This window comes from Abramis brama, assembly GCF_963993115.1.
Source record: "Abramis brama genome assembly, chromosome: 7".
NCBI lineage: Eukaryota > Metazoa > Chordata > Actinopteri > Cypriniformes > Leuciscidae > Abramis > Abramis brama.
The window spans coordinates 44,815,326-44,841,866 of record NC_139969.1 but is presented as its reverse complement, the minus strand read 5'-3'; the positions used below and the strand labels follow the sequence as shown (position 1 = coordinate 44,841,866).

Here is a 26,541-nt window from a genome sequence, read left to right as displayed (position 1 = left end):
CACTTTTTTTTTCTTTTTTTTTTTTTTTATGTATTATAAATTATTCAAATATATTTAACCTTGTAATTGTGCTTTTTTTTCCCTGTGTATATAATCACATACTATGATGAACGCCCATGATATTTATGTTTTCTTATTTTGTTTTTTTGTCATTATGATTGTTCATTGTTAAAGAACTGGAATCTTTCCCTGATCTTGTATGTAACTATAAGTTATGAGTGACAGGTGCACTAACACTTCATCACATCAGTAACTCGACAGCCTAGAGCAGTTCTCCTCAGCGTGTGTAATGTGTGTAATGTCTGCACAGAGGAGACGGGCGGCTGATGATCTCGCCTTTGGAGAAAACTGCTGATTTTATACTCCAAAAATGGAAATATCCCTCCTTAAAAATAAAGATTACCCCAGAAAGAATTGCATTGCTAGCCCACCCCAACACTTACACACAATTATAATGATAAATGCTGACCAATACTTCATTATATTACTTTTTAACTGAAAATTATATATTTTAGTAAAACAAACAAAATGTCATTTGTTTTGTCATATGAGATAGATGTGCATGAACACACACTAAATAAATGCAGTGAACACATCTCAATTTTCAGTCTAGCAATTAATAAATTAATGAAATAATTATACTTTATTTACTGACAATAAGAAACATGAATAAATTAATAAAAGTGACCATCACAATAAACAAATGCATATACAAGTCAACAACACACCAAACAAAGCTTTATTCAGACTTATTGTTCTAGCAATCACATATTTCCAGGCGGTGAACCCCACATCTCACTGCCATCTCAACACAGCGGTTCTCATTCTGTGTGTTTATTCTGATGAATCAGCCGTTCCCACCTTCACCTGTCTCTGACTCAACACACACACTCCTGTGAGACTCAACAACACACACTCCTGTGAGACTCAACAACACACACTCCTGTGAGACTCAACAACACACACTCCTGTGAGACTCAACACACACACTCCTGTGAGACTCAACAACACACACTCCTGTGAGACTCAACACACACACTCCTGTGAGACTCAACAACACACACTCCTGTGAGACTCAACAACACACACTCCTGTGAGAGAAGCATAGTAGAGCGAGTCTATAACACGCTGAACACACACTGATGCTTTATAGAGTCTGAACCTGTGTGACTCAACAACACACACTCCTGTGAGACTCAACACACACACACTCCTGTGAGAGAAGCATAGTAGAGCGAGTCTATAACACACTGAACACACACTGATGCTTTATAGAGTCTGAACTGAACCTGTGTGACTCAACAACACACACTCCTGTGAGACTCAACAACACACACTCCTGTGTGACTCAACAACACACACTCCTGTGAGACTCAACACACACACACTCCTGTGAGAGAAGCATAGTAGAGCGAGTCTATAACACACTGAACACACACTGATGCTTTATAGAGTCTGAACTGAACCTGTGTGACTCAACACACACACACTCCTGTGAGAGAAGCATAGTAGAGCGAGTCTTTAACACACTGAACACACACTGATGCTTTATAGAGTCTGAACTGAACCTGTGAGACGCAACACACACACACTCCTGTGAGAGAAGCATAGTAGAGCGAGTCTATAACACACTGAACACACACTGATGCTTTATAGAGTCTGAACTGAACCTGTGAGACGCAACACACACACACTCCTGTGAGACTCAACACACACACTCCTGTGAGACTCAACACACACACACTCCTGTGAGAGAAGCATAGTAGAGCGAGTCTTTAACACACTGAACACACACTGATGCTTTATAGAGTCTGAACTGAACCTGTGAGACTCAACACACACACTCCTGTGAGACTCAACACACACACACTCCTGTGAGAGAAGCATATGTGGCAAGAAGGGCGTTTCTGTTTTTCTTCATCATTGTGATCGATGGCCATTCTAGCCTATCATATGTGTTCCTGGGCTTTAAAACAGCAACGCAGTTACCACTCGTCAGGCGTCACGTTTTGAATCGCTGCGTCGTTAACGCGCTTTCGTCACTGCTTCCTGGAAACCGGATGCGAGCACCCGAGCCGGTAAGGAGAATGCGCTGCTAGTTGTTTTTAGCTCATGAAGTGTATGTAGTTATGAGAAGTGCGTTCTTTTAATGTACCTTTTAGAGACACCGCTTTGCTTTGGAGAGCGTGCTGCTGTCTTCCGCTGCACAAGCTCGTTAGGGGTTCAAGCACGAAGTGCTGAAACCCTATTGTTATTGTTAATTTTCCCATGATGCAACATTCAGACATAAAGCTGATCGGGCCGACCAAACCGTAAGTCGTGGAGACTTGAAACTTTGGGGGCTGATAGTACTCACACCGCCTACAGCGTCACCAAGGCCCGCCCCGATCGGCCTGACGGGGGCGCTACAGCGGTCAAAAGTATGAAACGGCTCATAACTCCTCAACCGTGAGGCGTAGGCTCAAGTGTCTTATATCGCTGGAATCCTTGGCTCGAGGCGGACCAGATGCATGCCTCGGATTTGCTCGTGACCCTGGGAACATTTTTGGGTATTTGGGTTTTTTCCAAAAACCTACTTTCGCAAACTAGTCCTAGGTTTTTGGCCCGACCGGAACCAAACCAGTGCAGCAAGATTCTCTGGAGTCCGAATGTCAATAATTATCAAAAAAAAGTGGAAATTTTGGCTCACGGTCCCTAAGGGCCGCCAAAACGTTCCAAGTGGGAGGGGCCCCTTATACTAAATTGGCTATAACTCGTGAACGGAACGAGATTTTTGCACCAAACTCAGCACACGTATGTACGAGCTCATTCTGTGGTCGCGTGAAAAAGGACGCAGCGACTGGCCACTTGGTGGCGCTATAACTGTTAAAAGGGTGTCAAAATGATGCATTTCTATGGCAAATCCCATGAAATGGCTGAAAGCGGCCATCTTGCTGTCTGATTTGCATACAACCTCACAAAATCGGGCATGCGCATGCGTCACGTGATCCTAAAGAAGCTTGAAGACTTTCATGGACGTCGGGCCATTGGTGGCGCTTTAACTGTCATAAAGGTGAGAAGGCCTCTGTATTATCCTATGCAAAATGACATTTAAATGACTGAAAAATGGGGAAACTTTTATGGAGATCGGGCCATCAGTGGAGGTGTCACAGTTTAAAAGGTAAAAAAAAAATTCACCACATTTCCATGATAAATGAGCTAAAAGGGCAAAAAACATACTTTTTCCTCTCCGAGGCACATGTTAAAAGGCTTGATAAAGTTTTTGGAACGCAGCAGCGCAAGCGGCAAGTGCCTAGACCCTATAGTTTTTTTTTTTAGAGGCCTTTTTGTGGCCCTTTTTTAGGTACTTATTAGGGGTTCAAGCACGAAGTGCTGAAACCCTATTGTTATTGTTAATTTTCCCATGATGCAACATTCAGACATAAAACTGATCGGGCAGACCAAACCGTAAGTCGTAGAGACTTGAAACTTTGGGGGCTGATAGTACTCACACCGCCTACAGCGTCACAAAGGCCCGCCCCGATCGGCCTGACGGGGGCGCTACAGCGGTCAAAAGTACGAAACGGCTCATAACTCATCAACCGTGAGGCGTAGGCTCAAGTGTCTTACATCGCTGGAATCGGCTCGAGGCGGACAAGATGCATGCCTCGGATTTGCTCGCCCTTCGGCTCCAATTTTGAGTAAATTGAGGTTTTTTGAAAAACCTACTTTTGCGAACTACTCCTAGATTTTTCGCCTGATCGGAACCAAACCAATGCAGAAATATTCTCTGGACAGTGACTATCAATAATCATCAAAAAAATTCTTCATTTCATTCGAAACCAAAATGTTTGATGGCACCAGGGCCACTTTTACTAAAACAATTATAACTCGTGAACGGAAAGAGATATTTTCGCTAAACTCGGGAAACGTGTTCATGTGCTCAATCTGAGGTTACTTGAAAAAAATTGCGACGATTGGCCACTTGGTGGCGCTACAACATGGAAAAAAGTCATGAAAATGGCTATAAACGCACCCAACCGTTAGTCCTTTGAAATCCTGAATCCTTCCCGAGTCCAACAATACCAAATATGCCAGGTTTCTCCTTATAGTTTGTGTATCATTGTCATTTAGCACTTAAAAAACTTGCAATTATCTTAGAAACCGTTAGTCCAAATTTTGTGAAATTTGAAAACATAGATCAATAGCTAAACAATAACGCCCAAATGTCACAATTATGATAGGAACTGACAAAAATAAATAAACAAATAAATTTAAATCATTGTCACCCATGGATCAGTTTTATTCTCTCATAAACAGAAGTGTCTAAACTTCAAACTTCACAGTGTTTATTATAAGGGGGTAGAATCCGCAGCTCAGTACTCACTACTCACTACTCATGAGTACTTTTAAATAAGCTACTTTTTTTACTTTTTTTGGACAAGTACTTTTTACTCTACTCACACTACATTTTTTGGAATGTAATGGTACTTTTACTTGAGTATGTTTTTTCAGTACTCTTTCCACCACTGAGTACTATTATACAAAAGTTGAGAGTACAGCGCATTAGGAACTCTAGACATAGAAATATTTCTTATAAAATAAAGCAGAGAGACAATCCTTCACCAGTTCATTCTTAGTATATTAGCTCTTCTATAACAGTTTAAATTCAGTCCTGTCGCTCTGTTCTGGACAAATTAAATTTTTCAATTACATCATTTTTTTTCTTTACTTGAAGCACTGGTTGCCACACCACTGGGCAATAACACGCGATTCATCCAATCACTGATTGTTCTGCAGTGACTGACACCCCTGAAAGCCAACAGTAGCGGCATATTCTTAAGGCCCGCCCACTGTTCGCGCTGGCGCCGCCGCTGTCAGCATGATGAGAGAACAGATCAGATGAGACAGCAGCACGGAACATTTCTCCAGAAACTCCTTGTACTAAATGATCATCATAATGTATCGGGAACTGTGATTGTGTGCACTTGGAAACTTTGGATGCATCAACCTAGAGTGTTGTCGTCAGAGAAAGGTGTAAAAGGTGAAATCGGAGTAAAGATTTAGTGGATCCCAGTGTGATAATCTTTATTAAATAATCTTCTTTAATTGAATATGTGATGCAATCTCGTTTTGGTGAGTGACATTTTTTTTTTTATCATATGTTATCTTATGACATATGTCAATTTCAGAAATGATTTGATATGAGCAGAGTGGACTAGGCCGCAGTCACAGCGCGAGCTGAACTAGTTAGCCGTGGGCTAAAGCTACCGCGTGTAACATCTTTGTATCATGAGTTGGGACAATGAGTGTTTTATGAGTGTCGATGTGTTAAATAACTGTCGTAAAGTTGGATTAATGTGTCATTTGAGCTGCGCATGTCATTTGTTACTGAAATGTTTATGGCGTTATTATCCAGTCAAATGTCGAGAGCGCATTATTGTAGCTCGAAAGTACATTAATATAATGCGCGAGTGCGAATCTCTCTGCTTGCGCGCGAGAACTGGGTACGCGCTCTCAGATACACATTGCTCTTGTAAGAATTTTCTCTGGGCTCGCTCAGAGAATATGCCTGCACTTAAAACGTGTTCAGTGCAATCGCGAATCTCTCCTCTTTGCTTAAAGTAAGCATGTATGTGCTTAGACTGTGTCCCGTGCGTACTCTTCTCTTCAATTTCTTTATTTTTTTTTTTTTTTTATTAATGCCAAGGTATCAAAAATATAAGTTATATTTTTGATACCTTGGCATTTATTAAAAAAAAAAAAAAAAAGAAATTGAAGAGAAGAGTACTTAGGCATGCGCGAAAGCACGGGACACAGTCTAAGCACATACATGCTTACTTTAAGCGAAGACACGTTTTAAATGCAGGCATATTCTCTGAGCCAGCCCAGGGAAAATTCTTACAAGAGCAACGTGTATCTGAGAGCGCGTGCCCAGTTCTCGCGCGCGAGCAGAGAGATTCGCACTCGGCACATTATATTCCGTGCGCGAGCAGAGAGATTCGCGCTCGCGCATTTATATTCCGCGCGCGAGCAGAGAGATTCGCGCTCGCGCATTATATTAATGTACTTTCGAGCTACAATAATGCGCTCTCGACATTTGACAGGAAAATAACGCCATAAATGTTGAGTCAGAAATTAATTATTGTACGTTTGCCTTGTGTTTTCCAAGGCTGCGTTTTCTTGTTCTCTATTTTTTATGTGAATGTGATCGGCAAGTGTATCCTGTTTTCTGCCATAAATAATCCCGTGAAGGTCAGTCGTCTGCCTAGTGGATGACCCTTCGCAAAGACCCGCCCCCCTTAGTTACCGTCGCTATGTCCGACAAGCTACGCTGCTCTCACGCCACACCATGTTCTCACGCAGTGAAAAATACATCGCGGAGCAGAGAGGAGACTGACAACACGCTGACAGACAGGACAGACCAGGTTACTTTTCGGTTACTTTTGATATTAAACATATTAAACAAAGTCTCACCTTTCAAATTTGGTCATTTTTTAAAAGAAATTTAAACGATACATACCGTTTTGTGGCTCTTAAATGTGTCTGACAGATCGCTGTAGAACATCAGTTAAAGCTGCTCGTGAACCGATCATCTCTTCCTTCTAGTTCATTTATAGCATCAAATAAACATGAATGAACATAAGAAGGAATGTTGTTTTAAACCGCGGAAAGGTGTCATTACATTCCGTTTTTCCAAATAGATCCTCCCATGTTAATCTGCTATCTCTCCTGACTGCTTTGTCGGACAAAATGGCGGATGGCGGATTATGATTGGTTAGATCGCCTGTCAATCAAGCTCCCTGCGAAGGGTCAAATGCTGGCCAGTGCCCATGGACCTGTTTCCCCTTTTAACTGTAATTTGAAACCATCAACTGGTAGGATAATTACAATTTTCTTTTGTTTTTTTGGACTCAAAGGACTTTGATTTTTTTTTTTTTTTTTTTTACTTCTGAAATGGAGAGACTGTTTTTAGACTTGAACTGATCGAGAGAAGTTTGAACAACTCTTTAAACTGAATCATTTTATTCACAAACTCTGATCAGTTGTTTGATTCATGAATTTTGTTCAACTTAATCAATTCATCTCTCCAGCATTTCCAATTCATATTGTTGAACATACTATTTTACTATAGAAAGATGAGGTGGTTTATTGGAAGGAATTATGAATCACATTGTGTTTTGAGTCAAAACCAATACTAGTGTTTCTTTCGTCTACGAAAATTGACTAAATATCGTCGTCAACGAACCACGTGGCGAAAACGAGACAAGATGCAATGTAAATGCTGCTCGTGATTATAACTAATTAAATGTATAATGCAATATTGTTGACGAATAAAAACGAGACTAAATGTGGTTAACAAAATAAAAACTATGCTAAAATGTCTCTTCATTTTCGTTGACCAAAACGAGACAATGTTATGACATTATTCCGTCTCGTTTAGTCACATTATTATTATTATTTTGCAGTATTTCTGTTTCCCGTGTCTCACTTCAGGGGCTGCATCAGGTCTCACTGCGCAGACGCAGGTGATGTCACTTCCTCAAGCCCCACTCGCGGCGTTATTTAGAAGATGCAGCTGCGGAGAGTTCGCGTAAATGACAACAAACAAAGTTAAGTCTGATGCCCGTTTCACACACACTCCGTGTGCAGTGTGTATGCGGTGCAGGAGCAGCACGCGCTATAGTGCTTTCACATGTGCTGCGTTTGCAGTACGTAACTGATCCACGGCTTCACCACAAACACATACTCTCTATTTTTATTTCAAATCCAGAAGTTATCAGCTACTTTTATTTTTTTTTAAAAGTTTGTCAGCATTGCGATTCTCTTTGTACACATATACTCTTTAATAGACGTAATTCACTTTTAAGCACAATTTAAACAACGTATTATTCAATGCACTACTTCTATATAGATTTATAAGCAAGTGGTAAAATATTTAGCCGTGTAGTAAATATTAAAATCGCAAACATTTTAAATTAAAACTTAATTGACAAAAACAGCCAACTCTCATGCCTTTTCTTTTGCATTTAAATTTTAATACAATAAATCTTGGATGTCACAAAGAACTTGTTTTTTCTTCTCCACGAAAGAGACAAGTGTTACTTTTCTGTTCGCTATTTTTGCTATTTTTCCATAGTGGTACACTATATTAACTGGGTTAAATAGAGTTGCATTACTAAAATTAGACTAAAATACAATTTTCATTGACTAAATCTAGACTAAATGTCATCAGTTTTCATCAACTAAAACTAGACGAAAAGAGTCATGAATAATTCTGACTTAAGACTAAAATGCTCAGGGCCCGGTTTCCCGAAAACGCTCACTCTTAGCGCGCTAAGGGAGCTCGAAAGATATATCTTACCAAAGGTGTTTATGTTCCTAAGTGTGTTCCCCGAACCATACCTTAGGAAGCCGCTTAAGATATACCTTCTTACGTGCGACGTGACCCGGCGCTGTCCGTGGCGATGCTGCTGAATCTGCTGATATCGAGACTCGAGAATCAATTATTCTCTCGTGCAGGGGCTGTTTATGTGAGAAAGCGGTGATCTTTATAAAAGAAGCACTTCAGAAATAGTTTATTTAAAAAATAGTTTTTAGTAAATTTACGTGCTTTCTTATCTTTCCCATTTTTGTTCGCTGAGGTGGAGCTGCAATGAAATATTGTTCTTGTAAATACTTTCCAGCATTTCAGTAATAAAAGTTTACATCTTGCGTACAGTGCTCGGCAGCGATCAAAAAGGATTTAAACCGTGAATTTTGAATCTCTTCTTGTAAACTCAGAGATGTGGATTCAGACGGCAATTAAATCACCACACGACCTGTTTGTCAAGAAACAGAAGGTACTAATTTGGCCAGGGATTTTTACGCAGGTTGGGTGAGAAAAACACAGATATTATGGATTCGGACAGCACTAAAATCACCGACTCACCCCTGTAAATGTTTAAAATACCGGACGAGCCCATGAGAAACAATATTAGCGTCCGAATAGGACTTAACTGACAGTAGCCTATGCTTTCACTGGCCTTTAAAAGAGCGTTTTAATTAAATTAATAATATTGTATAATAATATAATTAAAAGTCTAACAACAATCAGTGTAATGACAATTTTATTCTTTGCATGAAAACACTTGAATTAGCCTAATTGAATACTGTCTGGGTGTATTAAAACTTCAGAATTATATTCATTTAGACCTGCAACAGTGATAAGGTAAAGCTAAGAGTGGTCCAGACCAACCTTACGAAAGTGTGACTTACAGAAGATATACTTAGCGTACGAACGTTTCGGGAATCGTGCCATAAGGTTAAGAGAGAGGTTAAGGAATAGGTTAAGAACTACTTAGAGATAAGAACGCTTTGGGAAACCGGGCCCTGACTTTTAGTCGACTGAAACTTGACTAGACTAAAAACAGTGTGAACGTGACTAAAACTAATAAAAACTAAAATGACAGCTTGACACAAAGACTACACTAAAACTAAAAATGAAACAGGCCGCCAAAAACAACACTACTGATTACACTACTGATTACACTACTGATTACATTACTGATTACACTACTGATTACACTACTGATTACATTACTGATTACACTACTGATTACACTACTGATTACACTACTGATTACACTACTGATTACACTACTGATTACACTACTGATTACATTACTGATTACACTACTGATTACACTACTGATTACACTACTGATTACATTACTGATTACACTACTGATTACACTACTGATTACATTACTGATTACACTACTGATTACACTACTGATTACATTACTGATTACACTACTGATTACACTACTGATTACACTACTGATTACATTACTGATTACACTACTGATTACACTACTGATTACACTACTGATTACATTACTGATTACACTACTGATTACACTACTGATTACATTACTGATTACACTACTGATTACACTACTGATTACATTACTGATTACACTACTGATTACATTACTGATTACACTACTGATTACACTACTGATTACATTACTGATTACACTACTGATTACACTACTGATTACATTACTGATTACACTACTGATTACACTACTGATTACATTACTGATTACACTACTGATTACATTACTGATTACATTACTGATTACACTACTGATTACATTACTGATTACACTACTGATTACATTACTGATTACATTACTGATTACATTTCTTTTTGTACATCTGGGTTATAGAATGTAGGGCTGTCTCGTGAAGGAATTTCCCATGCGGTAATTTTGAGTGGCTCAATAGCGCGACATATTATCACCATTTATATATTTGTCGTTTATTTATATTTGTGTTGCTATATAAATAAGTGTTACGATGTGTATAGCATGCACAAAAATCAAGGACATTTTCTGTAACGAATGTAACCAGAACTAAACAGCGTCTCTACGCATTGAAAGGCTGTCACTCAGTGCGCAGTCACATTGTTACAGCAACGGATTGTCTTTGAGTCATTAAAACGTACTGTACAAACACGTTCAAAAACACTGATTCATTAAAAAGATAGATGTAATGAAACTAGGTGTTAATTATTTTTAACTTTAAGCTCCACTTTAAGGCTCAGCTGACCAGCAATGCGTCGCATGGGTAACGCTGAAGCTTCATAGCTTAATACCAGTTGCATTGATTCAATGCATGACTCGCCGATTTATTTTCCAGCTGCTTCCTCGCACTGTGAATGCCATTTATGGTAAATACCCTTAAACATTAAAAGGGTGATACAATATTTCTCTTTCCTTGGACACAACAACCTTTTTAACATATTTATGACTTGACCTCAAAGACAGACGCAGGTAATCGCACACGCTCAGTCGATCTCTCTCATTCACTGTCTGATTCAAGAACTGCCTGTCTGTTATAAATCACCATGATAAACAGTCTTGTTATCATTATTAACGTATTTAACATTCAATACACACAAAGTTCAAAACAAAAACGGTATAGCCTTATGAAAAAAAACATGTGAATATTGCGGTTGCTGCGGTTACTTGCATTCCTCTGCACTTGGCTTGTCAGTGCAATATTGCGGTTATCGTGACAGCCCTAATAGAATGTATTATTTTGTTTTATTATTGTAAGTTATTTGGTTCAAGGTGAAAGAAACAGACGTGGTATTGGTTTTGACTTTTTTTTTTTTTCTACACATTGTATGAAAACTGCGGAACTTCACCTAATTTAATCGAAGCTTTTAGGCTGTTGAATCATTCAAAAGAAACGAGTCAATGATGTCTGTTTTCATTTACTAACTATCTATTGTTCTTATTTGTCACTGAAACAAACTACAAAGAGAACTTTTTAATTTATCAATATAGCTTTCTCTTTGAATCTGGGCTGAGTTTCCCGATAACGTTGTCTCTTAGCGCGCTACGAAGACTCTTAAGGTATAACTTAACTGAAGGTATACCATTTCTAGGTGTGTTCCCCAAACTATACCTTATAGGAAGCCGCTTAAGAGATACCTTCTTACGTGTGACGTTACCCGGCGCTGTCCGTGGCGATGCTGCTGAATCTGCTGATATCGATGACTCGAGAATCAGTTATTCTCTCGTGCAGGGGCTGTTTATGTGAGAAAGCGGTGATCTTTATAAAATAAGCACTTCAGAAATAGTTGAAATTGCATTTACTAGGACTCATGGGATATTTAAAAAAATAATCCAAACTATAATAGCCTATAATAGCCTAGCCTACATATTTTAAAATTGTAGCCTATCATATATTGCTGCCATAATAACCATTTTAATTTTTTATGTGCTTTCTTCTCTTTCCTATTTTTGTTCGCTGAGGTGGAGCTGTGATGAAATATTGTTCTTGTAAATACTTTCCAGCATTTCAGTAAATAAGTGTACGTCACGTACGGTGCTCGGCAGTGATCAAAAAGGGTTTAAACAGTGGATTTTGAATCTGTTTGTCAAAAAACAGTTGGTAGGCTTACTAATTTGGCCAGGGATTTTTACGCGGGTTGGGTGAGAAAAAACACTGATATGGATTCGGACGGCACTAAAATCACTGACTCACCCCTGTAAATGTTTAAAATACTTAACTGACAGTAGCCTATGCTTTCACTGGCCTTTAAAAGCGCTCTTTAATTAAAATAAATGTATAAAATTGTATTATATAATAATATAATTAAAATTCTAACAACAATCAGTGTAATGACAATTTTATTCTTTGCATGAAAACACTTGAATTAGCCTAATTTAATACTGTCTGGGTGTATTAAAACTTCAGAGTTATATTCATATAGACCTGCAACAGTGATAAGGTGAAGCTAAGAGTGGTCCAGACCAACCTTACGTATGACTTACAGAAGATATACTTAACTAAGAACGTTTCGGGAAACACGCATTAACGATAAGGTACAGCTTAAGGTGTAACTTAAGAACGACGTAGCGTTAAGAAGGTTTCGGGAAACCCAGCCCAGAACAAAATTGTCAACTATTTGCTCTCCTGTTGCACCATTTCCTCCCTCCAGTAGATGTTACTTGCTTCTGATTTAATTAGACCCTACCGAATACTATAACTGGGTGTAGCACATCAAGTCAAGTTGTGCACTACATGCTACACAGTGTTGTGGTAAAACATGTGGTAAAACCAGTCACCGACAGGGGCGGGTGTTGTGAGGTTTTCGCGTGCAGCCGTCATAGGCAGCCGTGCTCGAGCGCAAAACCTCACAACACCCGCCCCTGTCGGTGACTGGTTGGAACACTATTTATTTTGGTCTTGAGTGGTGGTGAAACTGTTTTTGTGTGCAGATCTCAGAGCCTAGGCTGCCTACAGAGACACGCTTTTTTTTGACGGCTTGCTTATGGGGCGGGCAGCAAGCGGATCGTTAGGAAAGATTAGATGAATGTAATAATTTATGTTTGGACGTCAAATCGCTGATACAACCTTTAATTGATGTTGCAGGTAAATATGTTTTATCATCTGCATACATGACTGTCCACACACTTAAAAACAAGAGGAAGATCATTGGTCTTAAACAACTTCCTTGAGGCACACCACATTGCAACTCTTTCACATCTGCATAACTTCCATTATAAATGCACATTGTCCCATGAGACAGTTAACTAGTCTGAGTATGAGTATGAGAAGTAAAATTATCCAGCAACAATTTATAATCCAGAACATCAAAAGATGAGCTAAAATCTAACAATCCTGCTCCTACGTTATTGTCATCAATCTATGCTCTCTCAATATCAATGCTAAAAATTAGAGAAGAATGTTAATTTCCGCCATGATAAATTTTCCACCATTTTGAATTATGTCAACAATCTACTTTTACTAACTAGTCCTTGGTTTTTCGCCCGATCGGAACCAAACCAGTGCAGAAATGTATAGAAAATCCTATAAATCCTAAGCAAAAATTAGTAGGCATATGTAATATAACATAGTAAAAAAGCATGCAACATTTTATGAAGATCGGAACATAGGTGGCAGTATTACTGTCAAAAAGCTTTGAAAACCATGTATTTCCTATGGTAAATTGCCTGTATTGGCTTTTAATGGACTTTTCCATCTATGATGTCATTGGTTAAAAGCTTGCTAAATAAAGCTTAAAGGTGCCCTAGAATGGATTATTTTATTATTTTATAATGTTTTCTGGGGTGCCCTTATAATGTTAGTATGTTTTTTAGATCAAAATTTGTTATAATTTAGAAATAAAATGCATATTTCCTAGCCTGATTTCATCCTTTGATCTGAACACTCTGTTTGAAGGGGCGTGTCTGCTGTAAGACTGCAGTGTTGTTGCCCACTGCTGTGATTGGCTGACATGCTTGCATATGAAATATCTGGCATTACATGTAGAGCTATCTGGAAAACTTTTACTATTACAGCTTTTATACGCAGTTTCTGCGAGAAACGACGTGAAGTTGAGCGTTTAGTCACTGGCTTGATTTACTGATGCATAAACAGTTGTAACAAATTCCCTTACACTATCAAAGCAAGAGAAAAGTACTGCACGCAAAACATAAGGTAACGGGCGGATCTGATACCTACTGATATAAATAAAGACAGTAACAGCTTACTTTCGTTAAATAACCACTAAAGAAAAAATATATAGAATAAGATCTACATGTATGTAGACTTGAATTAATTATATATTAACGAAAAAACAATAAAACCCAAGTTCAACCAAGTGTATTGAGAAATATATCACATTATAATACCCAGACGGGCAGCAACATGCGCTTATTTCACAGCTGGAGGCGCGGCCGCACTCCGACACAGCAAACAAACATTCTCAAATTGTCCACACACATTTAACCCTCAAAACCCCAATGTCCCAATGCCCCAATGTCCTGGCCAGCAGACCGAATGTTCATTCAAGAGACATCAATTGTCCGTACGGAACTACAATGTCCTCCGCGAGAAGAAAAAAACACAAAACAAAAATATAAGGCGAAGCGTGGCGAGAAGCCGCAGTCAATATATTCCCCGTGGACTTACGCAATCTCGCCACAGTCTGTTTAGCCGATGGGAAGTTGTGGTAGTCCAGAAAACAATTGTCATGTAATCCACAAAACAAGAGGGTATTAGACCCTTTGATGAATTCTTCATGCAACTATTAGGCTACACAGAGCCTGCTAAACTCAGACCGCTTTCCCGTTTGAACTCCGGAGTTTTTTTCCCACGTCACTTCCCATTCCTCTTAAAACCATATTGCGTGACATAACAATGACGAGAGGACAAAACAAAAACAAATAAAAGTCCACATATTAGTCCGTGATTACACCACAGGCATCTGATACAACAGTTTGCTTTTTTTTCATGTGAAGAGAAGAAACAATACAACAAAGTATGTTTATCATCACCTCAAAAAGCTGTACATAAAGGCAGAAATAGGTGACTATTACACAGTATTGAACGACTTTGAGAGAAAGATTATCTGTCTTAACTTGAACAATTACACATCAGAAATTCACATAACTCATGGTTCTCCAGAGGCTCGGATGAAGGAACTAAAAAAATACTTTTGTGTTCATTTGTACATCCAAACACTGAGCAACTGCCATGCTTCGTTCGCTCGTTTGCAAGCCATGATGTCTCTCGAGGAAAAAACAATATCGCGCTGGATCTAGATAACACAGTGTAAATTATCGTTAATAAAATCACTACTTACCGCTTGCGGGAATATAACGTTAGTTGAAATTGCCCCCTTCGTCAGTATGAGACGCTGAGAGAAGCCTGGCTGCTTGATATTGTTCCAGGTTAGAAAAACAGTCCGTGGTGAAATGGGCAGAGCAACTAACAACTGCGAATTAAACTGTAGAGGTATCCGATTATAGATAGATTATAGATAGATCTGCCATTTTCCCTATACTCCTCCTCCTGCTTGTTTTTTCTTCACCTGCAGAACTTCTGATGATTCGGCTGTGCAGTTTCGCCTGGCACTGAGCATGGGCTGGCATATGCAAATTTTTGGAGGCGTACACATTAATGATCCCGACTGTTGCGTCACAGTCGGTGTTATGTGGAGATTCGCCTGTTTTTCAGGGGTGTTTTTCAAAAATGAGATTTAAATAAGAAAGAGAAAACTATGGTGTTTGAGACTCACTGTATGTCATGTCCATGTACTAAACTCTTGTTATTTAACTATGCCAAGATAAATTCAATTTCACATTCTAGGGCACCTTTAATGTCTTTTGATGCTTATGTGCTTAATGGCCTTAAATGCTTGAACCCCGCTAAATGCTGCTTGCAGCTTTAATTACGATTGTTATTGTTTGCGTGGACTGGATGTGGACGCTGGAGGAGGTAGGGAGCGTTTGCTAATCTCTCGCTAATCGTGCTCTGTTGTATGAAATGCGTGTTTTTGAAGTGCTAGTTTGTATTTAAGGATGTGTCCTAATCCATACCCTTTCTCAGTTGTGAGAACCTGAGTTCCCCCCCAGAGAAAGCTACGTTTCATTTTCCTCGACGATCGGTATGTATTAGTTTTACGTGCATGCATTAAGTTAGAGAATTTATCTAGCAGAGTAACAATCTTATGTTGTTTATAGGGCCCTGTTTATAGGTCTGTAAAGGGCTATAACTGCATTCCAGTCGGGGTGCTCCGTGTTCATTTACGGCCGCAGTGCTGTCCTGTTTCGGTCCTGTTTCGACTGTATTAACTCAACTGATTCAATTGCAATTTGGGACTTCAGTTGATATTTTCTTTAGTTTCTTTTTGGCTCTTACGTAGTTTTCATTTTTCTTTGCACTGATATTAGCTATAAAGATTGGTGCTAGAATCTGAACTGTGATCATTGCTCTTCTCTCATTCTAATTTATTTTGATTCTTCTACTTGCTTTCTCATTTGTATTTGGGTCAGTGACATATGTACCATAAAGTGTTTTTTCAAAAATGTCAAATAACAGGCATAAAAATGGTTGACTTTTGTTCTACTAACTCTCATCTTTATAGAAACATATGTTGTTTCAAAATTTTCAATTGGAATCAGAATTTATGTGACAATTTGTTGTATTAGTGCATACAATCGTCATATGGTGTGACATGAAAATAATTGTATATAAACTGAAAATGGATTATACCTTTCTTAAGTTACTCACTTTATCAAAGTCATTTATCGTAACTAAACTGTGATCCATTATAGTTTTGTGAAAATTAATTAAATTTGTGTATTATTTTCTAAAACATTGCTCAATGTGAGACCTATGCCGTCGGTCTTTCAACATATTTTCTATTTATTGTGACAAACCTTGCTAGAAAATTATAAAAATATTTGTGACTCTTGCTGATACTATTTTCTATGTATTCCATGAACATTTTCAGGTTTTATCATTAATAAAGGTATGTTATTTTCACAATTTGGAATGTCACACCAAATGATATAGTGTCACACCATATGATAATGTCGCCATGTGTCAATGCAAACCATGTATTATCCTACTTATTGGTGAGTACTGATCACTCATATGGCAGGAAATATTTAACCACTCTTAAATGCTGGAAGGCAATATTCAAGTTTTATTGATTTATTTGATATTTAACAATACAACAAACATTTTTTTTAATATTGTATGAACCATATGAACATATGTTTGTGTATCAAATTTCATTTCAATTCAAAACTGGTCTGCAATATGTATTAATATAAGTAAAACAACCAATTTTTTTATATCATATGAACCGTGTAAAGCGTAGCTGAGTGGATCCACAAATAAATCAGTTCATCTAGACTCCATTGTACATATGCCAGTCAAATTTGGAGAGAGTAGCGAACCGACTGCCTTGCTGAGGTTGTGATAAGCCACAAACAACTTCCTGATCTTGATAATAAATGCAGTCTCGCCTATTTGGCCAGACAAAACCATTTTTGTCTCCACGTTGTTTCATGCAGTTCACCTGCAGCCCCTCCATACTTATGGCAACAATTTGTCCCACATATGGTTTTCCCTCATACTTAAGACAAACTGTCCTTCCGTGTATCCTTCATTGGAAATGGTGTCTGAATCCTCAGCTTGGGCCTCTCCAATTGATGCACTTGATTGGGCACATGCATACAGCACCTGAGTAGAAGAGCTTCAAAAGGACAGATTTATATGTTAGTGACACGACTGTCGGCAGTGATTGCAATAACTAGCTTCTACTCCATCAAATTGGGTTTGCCCAATTTACAAATATGTAGGGTTTATACTGACTGGGCTTGGGGCTCTCTAGTGGGCAAGCTGGATGGAGAAGAAGGCACCTCCGTAGCAGAGCCACCATCACTTAAGTCAAAGAAAGAGATTTATTTGTCAAGGAAATGTTTGTTTGCAGTGAAATGTTATCACCAGCATGTCCTAAAGTTAGCTAAATATGTTATACTCACTGGGCTCGGGAATCTGTAGTGGGCCAGCTAGGTTGGACAGAGGGCACTTCAGCAGATGGGCCACCACTTCAAAGTCAAAGGAAGAAAATCATGTATTTATTTATTATTGTAAAATGTAAATAATTTAATGGAAACTCATAATACTCATCACTTGTCTTGTCACCTGGCACCTCATCAGGGAAAACATGGTCAAACTCAAGTTGGTGCAGCTTGTGACAGGTGCACATCACTGGATACTGGCAGAAACAACTAAGATATCTGTAAAATATCTTTCCTGGAGCAAAAGACAGAACTTGGTGTGTACTGCTGATTCCAGTCACTGGACGCACTGACGGAGGGAGCATTTCATCCATGGTGGAGATCTGCTCTTCTTCAATCCACATGATGGTGACATTTTCAGAGGACTTTTGTAAATACTCATACAGATCCCTTGGTGTTTGTAGGTCACTGCCTCCGAGGACATACATGTCTGCCTTACGCTTCAGCACTCCTCCCACACCGTCAGGTGCACCCTTCCCATGGGAACGCTCTGAAAAGTTCCCTCTTGAATCCCCATGCATAGGGAATGCTGCTCATGAGGAAGCAGTTTGATCGATTCCGGTACTGGGTTGCTGGCCCATCACTGAGGACATGCAGGGTGTCGATTGCATTTTCATGTCTTCTTCGGAAATCATCAATAACTGGCTTGATGTGTGCCCACACAGTGCCCACACGGCACGCTCATCATGACGCAAGGACTGGGAAATGGTGGCATAGCACTGGGAGCCACCAACTGAGTAGGCAACTCCAGTATGCATTGTGGCCTGCTGCCTATTGCCACCGAAATGAAAGGCCTGAATTTCAGTGTTGAGTTTACATGCATAGTTCTCTGAAAAGTCTGTGTAAGACCATTTCATTAGCATGGATGTTCTCCTTGATGTGTCTGAACTGTTTCACCTGATGAAGCCAGTTTAACTGATGACTCGCAATTGCATTGAGCCTCTGGTTGAACACACCAGTTAGCTCTCCTACTGTCCCCCTCTTCTTTTTCTTCACCCAGTTCTTGTAGCTTCTCTCTCCCACTACAACATCCTGCTTCTCCCACTGCTCCCATGTTGCAGTGTCAGCTGGGTTGTGGTCCTGCAGGTTGGGCTCATCATAACAGCACTTTGTGCACACACGCTGCATGCATTTTGTATTTTCAGTATCACATGTGATACCTGACAGCAGTGCTGACAGGCTTTTTGTCGTGATCAAGCCTCTGCTTGAAAGAGCATCAATTAGGAGCGAGATGTTCGCATGTTCCCAGCAGGCACTGTGTTGCGGTCGCTGGACCTAGCCTCTGTGACATAAAAAGGTTTATACCTTATGAACTGTCTGTAGGACAGCTGGTGCTTTTTTTCACATTTTTGCATGTAGGTCTTATGAAGGTCCTTTAGTGAGGAAGTCAGCACTCGTCTTTGTCTTTTCTCTTTCCTGCCTACTGTGTCCTTCTTCCCAGGAAGCACAGTGCTATTTTCATCTAACAGCAGGAAGGATTCCACCGGAGCCTTTTTCTCATTTTTTAACTTTTTCCTGGCTGGCAAGTTGGATTTTTCTCTGACTGTTAGTTTTGTTACGTTTTGCCTCACACTTTGTTTCCTATATTTCTCAGCCCTCTTCTTTTCTTTGCTGACTTTTCTCTGGAGCCTTTTGTTCTGATCCTTCAGTCTCCTTAATGATTTATTCAGCTTCTTTATCTCTTCAGTGTGTGGGCTTGGTGGTGGTGGTGACGTAGGACCTGGGACTTGACCTGGATGTCTCCATCATAGATGGAGTTATCTGGGGGAGTCATGTTGAGTAATGCATTTAAATTTCTTCTTTTGGCTCTATATTTTGTTTGAGAATTTCTCCATATCTCCCTCAGCTTCTCTCTTCTTGACGGTGGGAGAGTCTGGATTTTCTTGATATCTGTTAACAGAATGGTGTGAACATTTTAACAGCTGTTCAACATTGTTTATTCTCTTCATTTCCTAACTGCGTTCCTCTTAGTTGCACTGCCTACAGTGATGATATTTTAGCTATCGTGTATTTTAGCTATCATGTATTGCCAGGCTTCAAGAAATCTGCCTGGAAACAGACAGTTGTTGTTTACTTTTCTTTTCCTCAGCAACTCCTCTCTCTTTGCAGGGTCTGAATTCACTCTCTCCCTGTATCTCTTTGTCCTCTCTGCACTTGTCATCATTATCTGCCTCAAGTTGACAAAAGAAAAGGAAATGTATGGTTTGAGATGAAGACAACATTGTTTAGACTTAAACTGCATTCTAAGGTTTCTGTGAAGGGGTCTGCATGTCTGTCTGATGAACTAGAAATCTGTATCACCGAATAAAACTAAACTAAACTAAACACAATCGATGGTGGATAATTACAGCTTTTATGTGATGATGGACCCAAATAAATGTTTAAAAGGAAAAAACATACATTGGACTTTATTTATTGTTATATATGCAGGGAATTACAATTCATATCATATGGTGTGACAATCAAATCATATGGCGTGACAGGCAGACATGTCACACCATATGATGAAGTGTCGCACCATATGATGTTTTCTGCACTTAGCACAACCTTGAGTCTTGTAGCTACACATTAGCATACTAACAACATGCTAGCTATAACAAAGCAGCATAGATTTACATATAATTATGACAAAATAATAACATTTCTTTTGCATTTTTATAAAAAAAGTGTCACACCAAAAGACATCTGGAAGTGGGACTTTTGTCAGAGTGCCAACAAGATCTGATTTATTGTAAAAATAAAAATGATGACTCACCTCAGGTTGAACAGTAGCAATACACTGCTAGTTCTGTACAACATTGCTGAAGAAGGTCCTCTCCTTCCCAAGGGTGTCAAAACAGTTGCCCGTTCAAATATCCCAAAATAGTGTGTCACCATATGATTTTGATTTGTGTGACAAAATCTTTTTGACTAGAACTGACTCAAAACATTATGCTTGGACTTTGAAAAGAGTAGGCTCACAAATAGACATCTGTATTATTTTTCTGTATTTTTTTGAGAATTTTTGCATTTTTTTTTTTTTAGTTTTATTCAAGTTCTCACTTTGAGAAACAAGTGCCGGACAGTCACACCATATGAGTTTTGTTATGTTTGGTTGAAAATTCTGAAAAAATTAGTTATGAACTGTTTTAATGTTGAATATGTTCACATAAAGCATAATGTTCTGCACAATATTGAGAAGGTTTTTGGCAAATATATTTTGTATTCATACATGTTTGACACTGAAGACAGCAAAACTGCCATGTCACGTCACCCACCCATTTGATTTTGCTTCTAAGTTGAATTATCTATTCTCCAATTATTTTTTGGAAATAATAGTTCATTTCTTTAAATTGCTTTATTTTGCTCCAAATTGCTTGACTTGTTTGTTTGATTAATAATTTTGACTGAAGTTTGGTTTGTTTCCTTTATTTATTTATTTATTTATTTATTTATATATTTTGCTGCCATTGACATTCGGGTTTAGTTTCAACCAACTGTTTATTCCAATTTATTAGTTGTAATATTATTTTGGTTACTTTAATTTTTGAGCGTTAATAATCCTTCCAGCTATCAAAGTGACTTTCTTTATTTGATTCTTTATTTCTGTGTTTGATTATTTCTGTATTTGATTATTTCTGTATCTGATGTATACCTTTTTGTGTGTTAGCAGGGCCTGAGCACCAGGGGCAGAGGATTCTTATTTGGGTGACGGTATCTTTCTCACCGTGTGCAGTGCTTGGTATTAACTGTGTGTGTGTGTGTGTGTGTGTGTGTGTGTGTGTGTGTGTGCAGTGGTCCTGCACCTGCAGGTGGCATGCTACAACTCTCTGCCTCTGTGCCTCTCGTCCCTGCCTAGACCTGGTCCTAAACCTTTAGGGGTTCATTGAATTTGAACAAAGTGCCTTATATCCTTTTTATACTGTTCTCTTTTAAGAATTGTCAATAAAACTTATTTTTGTAAACTTATTGAATGGGCGTTATCAGTGGTTATCAGCTTATAGATATGGGCCAGAAGGTGGCCTCCTGCGCCTTAAAGAAGGCTGTTATCATCCATCCACATGGTTAACCGACAAATACAGAAGACTCCAGATCCAGTCCCATAGGAAATCCAGCTCGACGGTAATCGGGAAATCTACTGGATGACGCGGGCGGCAACGTTGCGATATTTCTAGTTTGATATTTTCAGGTAAGACCATTAAAATGATAAAACTGAGCATTTAAACGGCAATTAATTAGCCAATAGATTCTGTCACTTTTATTACGAAATACCGTTTTGGCGCTTGTAAATGTGACGCGACAGATCCCGAGCGGAACGTGAACCGGTCATCTCTAACGTTAAACACGAATGAACACTGTTGAAAGATGATACAGTAACAGTTACAACTTACCGAAATGTATATTCCTCATACATAATATCGACCAATCAATCAAACAAAGGGGTCAATAAAACACCTGGAAAACAATTAGCCTATGTCACATAACATTTACCTCAGGAAAGCCAGCACGTTAGTTGGCTAGAAAAACATCAAGATACGTGAATGATCATCAAGATACGTGAATGATAGGAAATACAAGCTTAGTATATAATTTAGAACATGTAAAAATATCCACATTAAAAGACAATTGCTGTACCTTTATACTCTAATAACTTATTTTAAACATTTACAATTACATTTTATCCAAAGTGACTTAAAATTAAGAGAACAATAGAAGCAACAAGTGCAGTGACAAGTCCCAGTTAGTGTAGCACAGTGCACAATTTTTTGTATTTTTTTATTATTAAAACAAAGATTTAGTATTATTGGGTCAAGTGTTTATGAAAAGATGGATCTTTAACAGTTTCTTGAAAATGTGTTGAGTTGCGCCGGTCATTCCACCAGCAGGGAACAGTCCAGGGAAAGGTCAGTGAAAGTGATTTTGTGTCTCTTTGGGATGATGGCACCACAAGGCGCCGTTCACTTGCAGAACACAAGCTTCTGGAGACACATAGATCTGAAGCAGTGAGTTTAGGTCTTGCTGCAGCATGTGGATCAGTTGCAGAGGTTTGACTGATGCTGGAAGGCCTGCCAGGAGAGCATTACAATAGTCCAGTCTGGATAGAACAAGAGCTTAGACAAGGAGTTGTGTGGCTCCGATAGGAAGGGCCGGATCTTTCTGATGTTGTAGAAGGCAAATCAGCAGGATCGCATGGTTTGGGTGAAAGTGAAACCATAAGCAGTTCTGTCTTGGCAAGGTTGAGTTGAAGGTGAAGGTCATTCATCCAGCAAGAATTTTCCATCAGGTAGGCTAAGATGCGAGCAGCAACCGTCAGATCCTCTGGCTGGAATGAAAAGTAGAGATATGTGTCATTAAGTGATAGGAAAAGTCATATTTCTAAATGACAAAGCCTAGTTATGCTACAAAAAAAAAAAAAAAAAATAGATGGGTGGAATCTAACACAATCGTGGTTTTACTGTAGTAAAACCAAACCTTGTGCAGCTACAGTGGCCTCACAAGGATCAAATGAATATTCACATGGGAAAATATAGTATAAAACAAATTTAATTTTCTGCCACTTTTAGTGCAATCATATGGAATCAGAAGACTCTGCCATTACAATATTTTAAATTACTTCTTCCCATACCTTGTTTGCCATGATCATTCTGCTTTCCACTTGACCTGAAATCACAAAAAAAAAAAAATTAACAACTCAGTAGGGCTGGGCGATATATCGCACGATATTGTTATGCGCATCTCGTTAGTAAAGCCGGTTCCTTGATTAGTAGTAAATCACCATCACCTGCTTTCAGATGGAGCGACATTTACTACAAAGAGCCGTAGTTCACTGACAAGCTGAGCCATATCGCATTAATTTTGCGGACGTATCGCCAGCGATATTTAATGTGATATGGCTCAGCTTGTCAGTTAACTACGGCTCTTTGTATACAGCAAAAACTCCAGTGTTAAATTAACACTCCTGGGAGTGTATGAGTCCACACTCAAGAGTGTTTAAGTTAATGAAATAATTAAGTGATTAATTTGGTGATGATTGAACATTATTGAAGACACCTGATGTTAACAAGCAGAATCACTGAAGGAGAAAATCTCAAATTGTAAGCCACCGTTATGACGATCAGTGGTTGCTTTAGTTGGACTCTTGACCCATATATTATTAACTTTAGATTTTGTTTGTCTGTTGTATCTGAGTTATAACTGCCAGATGAACAAAGAAAAAAAAGTGATCTGATGGTGTTGGTTATATTATGACAATCATCATTTGAACTTGATCACTGAACTCATTAAAATCCTTCTTTCTGACTTCGATTTATGTTGTTGATTACAGCATAACTGTGAATCTGCATAAATGCCCAGAATTTTTGATATAATATAAAGGATTTCTTAAAAGTTGTTTAAAAAAAATCATTCTTTTAGGCACACACAGACGTCAAGATTCAGTCTATGCATCTCAACAATGGTGACGAGCAGAATATTCAATTAGGAAAAGTAAATTACTTATGGCGCTTTTCCATTACCAGTACCAGCTCAACTCGACTCGACTCGGCTCGGCTCGGCTCGCTTTGCTTTTCGCTCCGTTTTCCATTGCAGATAGTACCTCCACAATACTACTGGTCGTCATAGCGACGCCACAGGAAACTGCCGTGACTTAATCTTTTACGCGAGACACACCCGCTACCCACACACACAGGACAATGGAGGAAATCGAGTGTATGCTGTTTTTGGATGTTTTGGTTTTTGTTTTTGCTGTTTTTTATTCAGGATACTCCGTCTGGCGCGTGCAATGATGACGCAGTGAATAGTGACGATTCTCTCTGACCAATCAGCAGTCTGCCATGTTTTCACGTCACATTTTAGTATCGCCTCAGCTCGCCTCAGCTCGCTCAGAACCTCGCCGGAGGTGGTACGAAAAAAGTACCTGGAAGCAGGTACAGGTACAACTTTTATATGGCGTTATTTTTTAGTCAAAAGTTATGAGCGTGTAAGACATGCTCACGAGCACATTATGTTATTTCACACGCGCAAAAATGAACCTTCAGCTGGCATGATAAAAGTACTCGCGCACAAATTCAACAACCGAGAGGTGTACAAGTAGCTGCGAGCGAGCGCCTGGCATACTCTCATAGGTTAACTCTGCTTGTACAGTGGAATCCTGCTCGCGCGCAGCGGGCTTCTGCTCGCGGAGAGCTGTTTTGCTCGCGCAGTGGATTTCTGCTCGCTCAGCTGATTTCTGCTCGCTCGAGTCTACATGACTTTTGACAATTTGGGGGCGGAAACCAAGGAGGGCACTGACCCTCTTATGATTGGTCACTTTCATCATGGAAAATCTTGGGAAATCCTAACCCCGCCCACCTTCTGACGCAGCGCGCGTCACTCAGCTCGCTCTGCTACTCCGGTTCTCTCTGTGTATATTTTAGACAACGAAATATGTGATAAAACACCATACTAACTATTTTCGTTTTCATTTAAAGAAATCTTAAACATGATAGCCACACAAATGTGGTTCAGGCAACGCGTGTTGATTATATTCACTGTTTGCCTATTTAAAAATAGAAAGAAAAAAAAAAAATATATATAAAACACAAACCTGCCTCTTTTCGTTTTAAATATAATATAAAAACATTAAACATTTTAATATGGTCCAGGCAATATGTGCATTTGTACCAAACAACAGATTTTGCAGTAAACAACATTACAGTTTTAAATTTTTTTTACATACAATTATTACAATTTAAAATGACAAAACTCAACCCAGTCTCTTTTTGTTAAATTTCAGTTTTTATCAATATTAGCCATTATAAAAGTATCCACCTTTTTCTGCTCAGTCTAAACAATGCGCGCTGCCATGACGACGACTCCGGTTGCCTACTTCCGGTTCGTAGCTTGACCTGTACTAGCAGCGAGAGAATGAGTTCAAGCTGAAGCTCCTCATGTAGAAACTGAGTGTTTCGAGCATAAGATAAGAAGGAGATAAGAATTTATTTTCTAAAGAGCCGTGAGTCAAAAGAACCGGCTCTTTTCAGTGAGCTGAGTCAAACGAGCCAAAATGTTTTTCACATCTGTCATGTTAACATGGACAAAAGACAATCTCACAACAACATCACATCCTTTTAAAAATAAAAACAGTACAGTATACAGTAGTCATAACTTAGAATTTTATTATAATTGTATTTCATATAATATACAATAATGTAATTTTTACTTGTCCATAACAACCCGAAAACTTGCCTGCTTGCCTTGCACATCTAATTAATGGGCAAAGTTTTCCGACTTTTTTTCTTATGCTTCAGTTTTAACGCTAACCACTCTAAACGTTTACTTTATTGAATGTATCTGATACGGAACCGGACATGGGCATTATCTCCTTCTTATCTTATGCTCGAAACACTCAGTTTCTAAAAAGTTTGAAATCTTATTTGAATTGTTAAAACAACCAACAACTGCACATGAGGAGCTTGAACTCATTCTCTCGCTGCTAGTACAGGTCAAGCGCTACGAACCGGAAGTAGGCAACCGGAGTCGTCGTTATGGCAGCGCGCATTGTTTAGAGCAGAATAAGGTGGATAAGTAAAAGGTATAAGAAGCTATACAAATAAAGCAAACAATTCAGTCAAACATACAAAGTCAGCGCTCTAGTCTAACCATACAACGATAAAGTTAAATAGCTTATATGTATAGCTTTATTTGTATAGCTTCTTATACC

General features: G+C 38.8%; 2 protein-coding genes across 12 annotated transcripts in view; both read left to right on the top strand.

Moving 5' to 3' along the window:
- LOC311087309 (uncharacterized protein) overlaps positions 1 to 26,541 on the top strand; it is a 504,672-nt gene that overhangs the window by 217,658 nt on the left and 260,473 nt on the right. The window lies entirely within an intron of this gene.
- The window catches only part of LOC311087350 (uncharacterized protein), a 29,397-nt gene continuing 4,944 nt past the window's right edge, over positions 2,089 to 26,541 (top strand). For all 3 annotated transcript variants that reach the window (XM_084120695.1, XM_084120696.1, XM_084120694.1), the window contains exons 1-2: positions 2,089 to 3,052; positions 21,636 to 22,029. The gene's annotated coding sequence lies outside the window, so the exon portion shown is untranslated. The remainder of the gene's footprint in view (positions 3,053 to 21,635; positions 22,030 to 26,541) is intronic.